Below are 8,494 nucleotides of genomic sequence, written 5' to 3'. Positions count from 1 at the left end.
ACGTGCACACCCGACGCCGGGGTGAACCATTAGTCTTTCCTAAGAGACCTCATCTGTAGGCTCACCATACAGCTGGTTTTTCCTAAATCATCAAACCTGCCCGGTTTTGCAGCCAGAATCACCTTCAACCCCATTGTTCGTTGCCTCCCGAGACCTTCGAAACTAGAGACAAGAACGAAGTAAGGCAATCCAGTGCTATTACAACATTGACGGAAGAATTCTTTATGTGCACAACCAGTCAATGTCATAACAGCAGGCTGTAACCGTTAACAGACAAGGCGACCCAGTACACAAACCATACTGCAAGCTACCTTTAAACAGACAAGGAAGCGTCAGATCGACTTCCGGAACTAAGCGTAACATAACACGACTCAATGATATAAAAGTTGAAACCGGTTATATATAGTGTATATTCTTTATTATAATAGTGTTATGGTTTTGAAATTATCATAATTTTATTTTCATGTGTTATAATTTATTCAATTACTTTTTGTTTTTAAATAATAACAACTCCTAAAGTAATTTTATTCTTCCAATATTAATTAAAATAATTTGTATGAATTTCAATTATCAAAGGGAGATATTACTTGTTTTTTAATAAAAAGGGGGATAGATTTATAAATAACCTGACCTTGTTATATTTGTTATATTTAGCATTTGGTTTCCCGGTCTGTGTTATTTTTAGTTTGAAATTTTCTTGTTTCATGGATAATTATTAATGTATTTATTGGTATTGTGTACATTTTGTGTCATTTCTAATGTCTTTAACAGTTGTTTTATCTATGTAGAAGGATTACAAAACAAGGAAGTAAAAGAGTTATTTAAACAGAAAATAAATGTGGTCTAAATTCAACCACATTATATTTTACTTCCTGTATGTTATATTAGGCCAAACTTATTCTACATTTTGTCTCTCGGTGTAGTGTTAAAGTTTTAAGTGGAAACTATTTTAAATAAAGACATATGTTTTCTTCATTTTAAATCATCTTTAATTAAATCATCTTTAGTTAAATCAGAGGTTTTTACTGGGTTTAAAACCTGTGGATTTTAAATTGTCCGGCATTGACCAGTCCTGACCAAGGGTCAAAAGGTCAAATGAGGTTATACTGTTTTCGCACAAACAATTCTTATACTACTATCCATAAAATATAACATATATCTATAATATCATTTAATGGCCATTCAAATTAATAACAAAACTGTTGTCTGTTCCGATCTGTTCATGAAAGTTAACGTGTGAACTTACTCTACCCGTCACGTGATACATTTAATGGCCATTCAAATTAATAACAAAACTGTTGTCTGTTCCGATCTGTTCATGAAAGTTAACGTGTGAACTTACTCTACCCGTCACGTGATACATTTAATGGCCATTCATAACAAAACTGTTGTCTGTTCCGATCTATTCATGAAAGTTAACGTGTGAACTTACTCTACCCGTCACGTGATACATTTAATGGCCATTCATAACAAAACTGTTGTCTGTTCCGATCTATTCATGAAAGTTAACGTGTGAACTTACTCTACCCGTCACGTGATACATTTAATGGCCATTCAAATTAATAACAAAACTGTTGTCTGTTCCGATCTATTCATGAAAGTTAACGTGTGAACTTACTCTACCCGTCACGTGATAAGCGGAACGATTTCATAAAATATTGTTCTAAAACGACAAGGTTTGTTTTCCTACTGTGTGTTAGTATGTAAGTATGTAACAAAGTCATTGTTTCAATTACTGGACAAAGCACAGGTGCCAATTTCACTAAAAACTTTCGATTATGCCTAGTTAAGTCTGTTACTTCATATCAGACCCGTGTATGACTATTTCATAGATCAAAATCCAACTATTCTGAACCTTACAGAAAACGAAGTACAGAAATAAGAAATATACCTAAGCAAATACTTAAACTCGTTATATCGTGCTTAAATAGAAATATCATATTTGGTGACTGACAGAAGTACTGCAGACAGAAACTACTAACCATAGTTTTACTAAGCTATAAATACATTGGTATAGAAAACAATCAACATTAAATAACAATAATAGCTTTAGCGAAAGCAAGATTTTAAAATAACACACTTTACTAAGTAATTACTTAAGTCTTTTCGTGAAATTTGGGCCAGATTTCCAATTTTTTAATTCAACATAAAATCAGTTTGGGATTTATTATTTCTTAAACACAGAAGACTGAAACTGTGTATTATTAAGCCACACAACGACTATTTGCAAACGTCATAGTAGCGCGCTAAATGGAACAAGAGGGCCATGATGGCCCTGTATCGCTCACCTGAGTACCATTGCTCAAAATGATATGATCAAGTTTTGACATAGCGCACATAGGCATACACATTAAATATCATCAGAATAAACATTTTCTTGTAACAGTCCCTTTCGACCTAGTCAGGGCCAATTTCCATACCAAGTTTGAGGGTCCTAGGCTTACATGCTGCAATTTTGTACAAACATGACTATTCCTTACCCTGGAAGACAATAATAACATTTAAAACCAATATCATTAGATGCTGCTGAGATGTATTCATTTACATAAAATAAAGGGAGGTAATTTATCATAAATTCGGTCAGAAATTATCTACCCTGATTGTCCGAGTCCATCTGATGGCACAAATGACATTTCAAATCAGTATCTTCATTGGTTACTGAGATACACCCATTTTAATTTGAAACAAAGGGAGGTAATTTGATATAAAATCAGTCCATAGCTATCTACCCTGATTGCCTCAGTCCAACTAAAGACTATAATGAAATTTCAAATGAGTTCTATAAATATTTACCGAGATAAATTCTTTTGTATTAAAATCAGGGGAGGTAATCATGCACTGGTATATGCATGTAGAAGATAAAGAGTACAAGCCTATACAACAATATATTAGTAAAGTTTTCATATCGATAAATGTTCAATCAAGAGTTATCTAATATGACTATTTTTTACCATGGAAGACATAAATAACGTTTCAAACCAATCTCATTAGAAGCTGCTAAGGTGTATTCATTTAGATAAAAATAAAGGGAGGTAATTTGTCATAAATTCAGTCAATATGTATCTTCACTGATTGTCTAAGTTCATCTCTTGACATAAATGAAATTTCAGATCAGTATCTTCATTAGTTATAGAGACATACCCATTTTAATTTGAAATAAAGGGAAGTAATTTGAAATAAAATCAGTCCATAGTTATCAACCCTGATTGTTTCAGTCCAACTAATGACAATAATGAAATTTCAAATAAGTCCTATAAGTACTTACTGATATAAATCCATTTTGATTACCATTAGGGGAGGTAATCAGATATAAAATAACTCTGGAACCTACGATTGGATCTGACAGGTCCGTCATAGAATCCAAGATTTATTGTTGTTAAAGATATTTTTGAAGTTTGTATCAAATCAAACCATAAACGAAGTCTCTATATGGCTGTAAAAGCCAAAATAGCAACTTTTCGAACTTTAAGGGGCCATAACTCTGGAACCCATGATGGAATCTGACCAGTTCAAGAAAGGAACCAAGATCTTGTGGTGATACAAGTTGTGTGCAAGTTTGATTAAATTGAAATCATATATGAAGCTGCAATTGTGCAGACAAGGTCAAAATAGCTAATTTTGGCCCTTTCAGGGGCCATCACTCTGGAACCAATTAAGGGATCTATCCGGTTCAAGAAAGGAACCAAGATCTTATGGTGACACAAATGTTGTGCAAGTGTGATTAAATTCAAATCAAAAATGAAGCTGCTATTGTGAAGACAAGGTCAAAATAGCTAATTCTGGCCCTTTCAGTTGTGTGCAAGTTTGGTTAAAATAAAATCATAAATGAAACCACTATCGTGCAGATTGTTGACGGACGGACGGACGCACAGACGACGAACGAAGGGTGATCACAAAAGCTCACCTTGTCACTATGTGACAGGTGAGCTAAAACACACAAAACAGGCGAATAATTGGTGATTATAGTCAAGGATGTAGATTACAATCCTTGACATTGTGTTAGCATCGGAATGATATCTCATAAATTTTCTTTAAAGAAACAAGAACATCGTTTGCCATTTAGATGCCTAGAGCTGCGCCCATGTGATATAATTCCTTCGCACCTTAACTACAAACTATAAATAATATCGAGTCAGACTGATCGGAACGGTGGGTTTCTCTTGAACAAAATAATTGTTCAGACGTGTATTCTTATATCACTCACTGCGCCGTCGTGATAAAAATCCTTCGCATCTGTATTCCAAACAATGATTTTAGAAAGAAATATTTCATCGTCTTTCCATCCGACTGTTTCTGTGACTCCATTGTGTGTGTGTGTGTGTGTGTGTGTGTGTGTGAGGGGGGGGGGGGGGGGTTGGAAGCCAGTCGTGCGGAATAAGCAAGCGACAGAGCGACAAGAGCCACTCCTCATTATGTCAAGTACAGATGTTATCAAAAATAAAGAAAAAATGAAAACTATGAAGGGAAAACTACATACAGCGCAACCTCTGTAGAGCGGCACTCTTTGGGAGATAAAACTATTGACTGTTATGTAGAGGTTGTCGTTTGGAGAGGTTAATTTGAAAGTATATTTCAACTTAGGGAAATTTTGGTGATGTTGTTATGGAGAGGTTTTTGCTTAAGAGAGGGCCGCTCTGGAGAGATTTTACTGTAATCATTATGGCAGCAGTCAGTGCATTGAGGTATAAAAAGTCAAAAGGTTTTCGCTGAGTATAGAAATGACTTAGACTTCCATCATTTGAGTTTAGTGTTTTCACCGCCGTGATTTCGACTTTCACTACAGTGATTTCGTCTTTCAAAGTATATGCTCAGAAATATAAATCCTGATTTTTCATACCCAAGTTGTATGCAATTTAGCCCTACTACATAACTAATAACATAACATAATTCCTTAAAACTCCATGTGTCTAAAGTTAGATTCCTGATCTATTTAACATCATTTCTTCTATTTCACCTTTCACTTTCGTATCCTATCCTTTTAAATATTGAAATTGAGAAAAGTTCATATCTGTGCCAACTCTGAGACAGTTAATTAATTAATCAATATTCTTTGCGAGAGACATTTGTTTGTCTATTGGATCAGAAATGAAGTCAAATGATATTCCCGGCTTTTCGAAGACGGTCAAGACATGTATTACAGAATATAGAATACATGGCGAAGACGGCGCTTAAAAACTGTCGCTTGCGTAAGTAAACCAATCGACACATACTAAGATTCACAAGACAGCTAAATATAATTATCGTCAATCCCCCAAAGTTCGTGACCACCGGAAGTTCGTGACTTTCATATAAACAAATCCCGTATTATCGCGCGCGCACCTGCGAGATCAAAACAACAGCCGATAAATAGGTCATGACGTCAGAAATGTCACCGTAGTATTTTCCTCTCAAAATGCGCTTTAAACAAGTAAGTACACATCATTCAATATCAGATCATTAAAAAAAAAAAACAACATATATTCTACTATTCCCCCAAAAAATTTATTGTAAAAACATCATTTTTCACCCTAAAAAAACATAAATAAATTTTCAGGCCTAACTAAACTAAAGGAACCAGCGTGGGAGCCATCTGGTCTAGTCGCGTAATGGCTGCCAGGTATTTGAACACTAAGTTTTCACTTGGCATGGCAACAGAGGTCTAAATTAAAGCTAGTTTCTGTTTAAATTTCATTATGGATATATTTGTGACATTTTGGTAGGAAAAAATGTGAGAGCAGGTTGTATTTGGTGAAGTGAATCTCAATTGTAGTATGAGTAGTACTTCCAGGTCACAGCAGTGTGATTTTGATGTCAGTTTACAGTAAGCAAATGTGACCAGAGAAATCTCTCTTAGAAGATATATGACCCCTACTTTTCTCTTCATTTTATATCAATTTTATCATAACTCTTTAAAATGAGGTAAGGATTTGTTCTCTGAAATGGGTCTAGCTATGTTTGGTAGCTCTTTAAAAAATGTCAGTTTTATATAGAATATATAGGGAAAACTATTTAACTGGTTGCGACCTTCAGAAACCGGTTCGTCTGTTTTATTTACATTCTGATATTGACAGCCTCGTTTTGAAATTAGGCTATGTTTAAGGCCAAATGAAAAAATCCTGGTCAACTGTACCTACGTCCCTTACCTGAAAGCAAGCAAAACTTAAGTTTTTTTCTTTTTCATTTAGGCAAAGCCAGTGCATCTGAAGCACAAGTACAGAGCATATTCGCCCTCAGCTTTGCATAATGCATACAAAAGTGTTGTAGATAATGGAACACCTGTTCTCAGAGCAAGTAAGATGTATGGAGTGTCCCAGCAGACTCTTAGAGACAGGGTATTGGGTAAAATAGACCCAGAGTGTGTAACCACTGGGAGAGAACCAGTATTGAGTATGTCTGAAGAGGCAAAAATAGTACAGCATATCAAAACTATGGTAGACTATGGTTATGGTTACACCATGCAAGAATGTACAGACATTGCCACTGAGTATGCAGTTAGTCCTGGGAAAAGAACAAGAGACAATCCTTTGGCATTAAGGTGGATGGATGGTTTTCGCAAGCGTTGGCCAGAAGTAAAAGTTTCTAATCCAAGAAGTGTTGAACATGTCAGAGGTAAAATGACTACTGAAACAACAGTGAATGCATACTTTAGTAACGTAACTGACACTCTCATCAAATAAGACTTACTTGATAAGCCACACAATATTTAATGTGGATGAAAAGGGAATTTCTCTTAATCATAAACCACCCTATATTGTCTCATGTTCTAGTGGCCCATTGCAGTTACTACAGGTAAAAGCAAAACCATAACCATACTCGGCTGTGGAAATGCTGGTGGCATAACTATACCTCCTTATTATGTGTTCCCTGGTAAACGTATGCTTCCTAACCTTCTAGCAGGATCTTCTCCGGGTACAGCTGGCACAGTGAGCGAATCAGGATGGTCTAACAGTGCAATATTTAGGAAATATCTTTAGGAACATTTCCTTAAGTACTTACCTGGTGGTAATGGTGAACCTGTTTTGCTTCTTTTGGATGGACACAAGTTCCATGTTTCAGTAGACTTGGTAGAGTGGACAAAGAGACATAACATTATATTTTTTTGTTCTTCCTGCCCACATTCCACACATACTCCAGCCCCTTGATGTAGCAGTGTTTGGGCCTTTCCGAAAAATAAACAACAATGAATGTCACAAGTTTATGCGTGCTACCTCTGCTACCATCACCAGCTATAACGTTTGCCAGCTTGCATGTAAAGCTTATGTAAAAGCATTGTCCGGTGTAAACCTTCAGTCAGCTTTCAGAAAGACTGGAATATTTCCCTTAGACAAAGGTGCAATTGCAAGAGACAGTCTTATACCTGCAGTCGTGTTTCAGTGTGACAGTATGGACAATGAGAATGATGATACAGACAGCCAGGCTACAGTTGAATGTGGGTATTTTAGTGGGAGAGGAGATGGTAGGGGATTTTCTGTTGGAAAGATGAATCTGAAAAAACTTAAAAGTGAAAACTCAAAGCAGAAGCCAAGAAATACTATGAGTAGGATTGTGTCTGGGAAAGAGGTAACAAATTCATCTATACTTGAGTCTATGAAACAACATGAATTAAATCAGAAAGGTCGTAAAAGTTTCGGCCAAAAAAATGCAGATCAGTGAAAGGTAAAACATATACAAAATATGCAAATTTGAGTGTTGAACCTCAGCCTGGTCCCTCCCACATTAGAATTGATGATGACCCATCTTCAGATTCTGATAAAGATCAAGAAAATGAAAGTGAGCGGTGTTGTGTTTGTAAGAGATATGAGCCCACTGGACTGGCCAAAAAGAAATCTATTACAATTGTTCAATGGGCACAATGTGATGGTATAAATAACCATGTTCCATGTAAACACTGGATTCACCTGGGCTTCTCTACCAGCAAGAAAAGTGTTGACAAAAATGAAAAATTCTTTTGTCTTCACTGCTCTTCTTTTAATGAAGAGTAACAGATTATGATATTTTTTTGTAAAGAAATATAGTTTTGTATGTTTGACAGTTACTGTTTAATTGTTAATCACTTGCACTGTTATATCTTATACTAAAAAACACTGAAAAACATTTAATTTGTATACTGTGGCCTAACAAGGGAGACAACTCCCAATGTCACGAACTTAGGGAGGTAATTCTAATGACAGTTTGGAACATGGTGACCTACTTTGAAGTAATTTTGTGTAAACTTGCTGGCATTCTGATTTGGATGAACGGAAATGGTGGAAGAAAATAGATTTTATTAACAAGTAAGTGCAAATTTGTAAAAATTTATCCTATTGTTATTTATATATGATAAGTTGTTTGTTTATGGTCACGAACTTCCGGTGGGCTAGGATATTACGTTAATGCATGTTGCGTGTCGACCCGACGACGACAAAATGCTAGCATTTAAAAGCCGCCGTTGTCATGTCGTCTCTGTCAATGCAGAACGAACAATGTAAAATCAGAAAATGTCAATTTGACGGGCGTGATAGAACAATATTTTTTA

This window comes from Mercenaria mercenaria, chromosome 11 (assembly GCF_021730395.1).
Source record: "Mercenaria mercenaria strain notata chromosome 11, MADL_Memer_1, whole genome shotgun sequence".
NCBI classification, from domain to species: domain Eukaryota; kingdom Metazoa; phylum Mollusca; class Bivalvia; order Venerida; family Veneridae; genus Mercenaria; species Mercenaria mercenaria.
The sequence above is the reverse complement of the archived record's forward strand: the minus strand, read 5'-3'. Positions refer to the sequence as shown.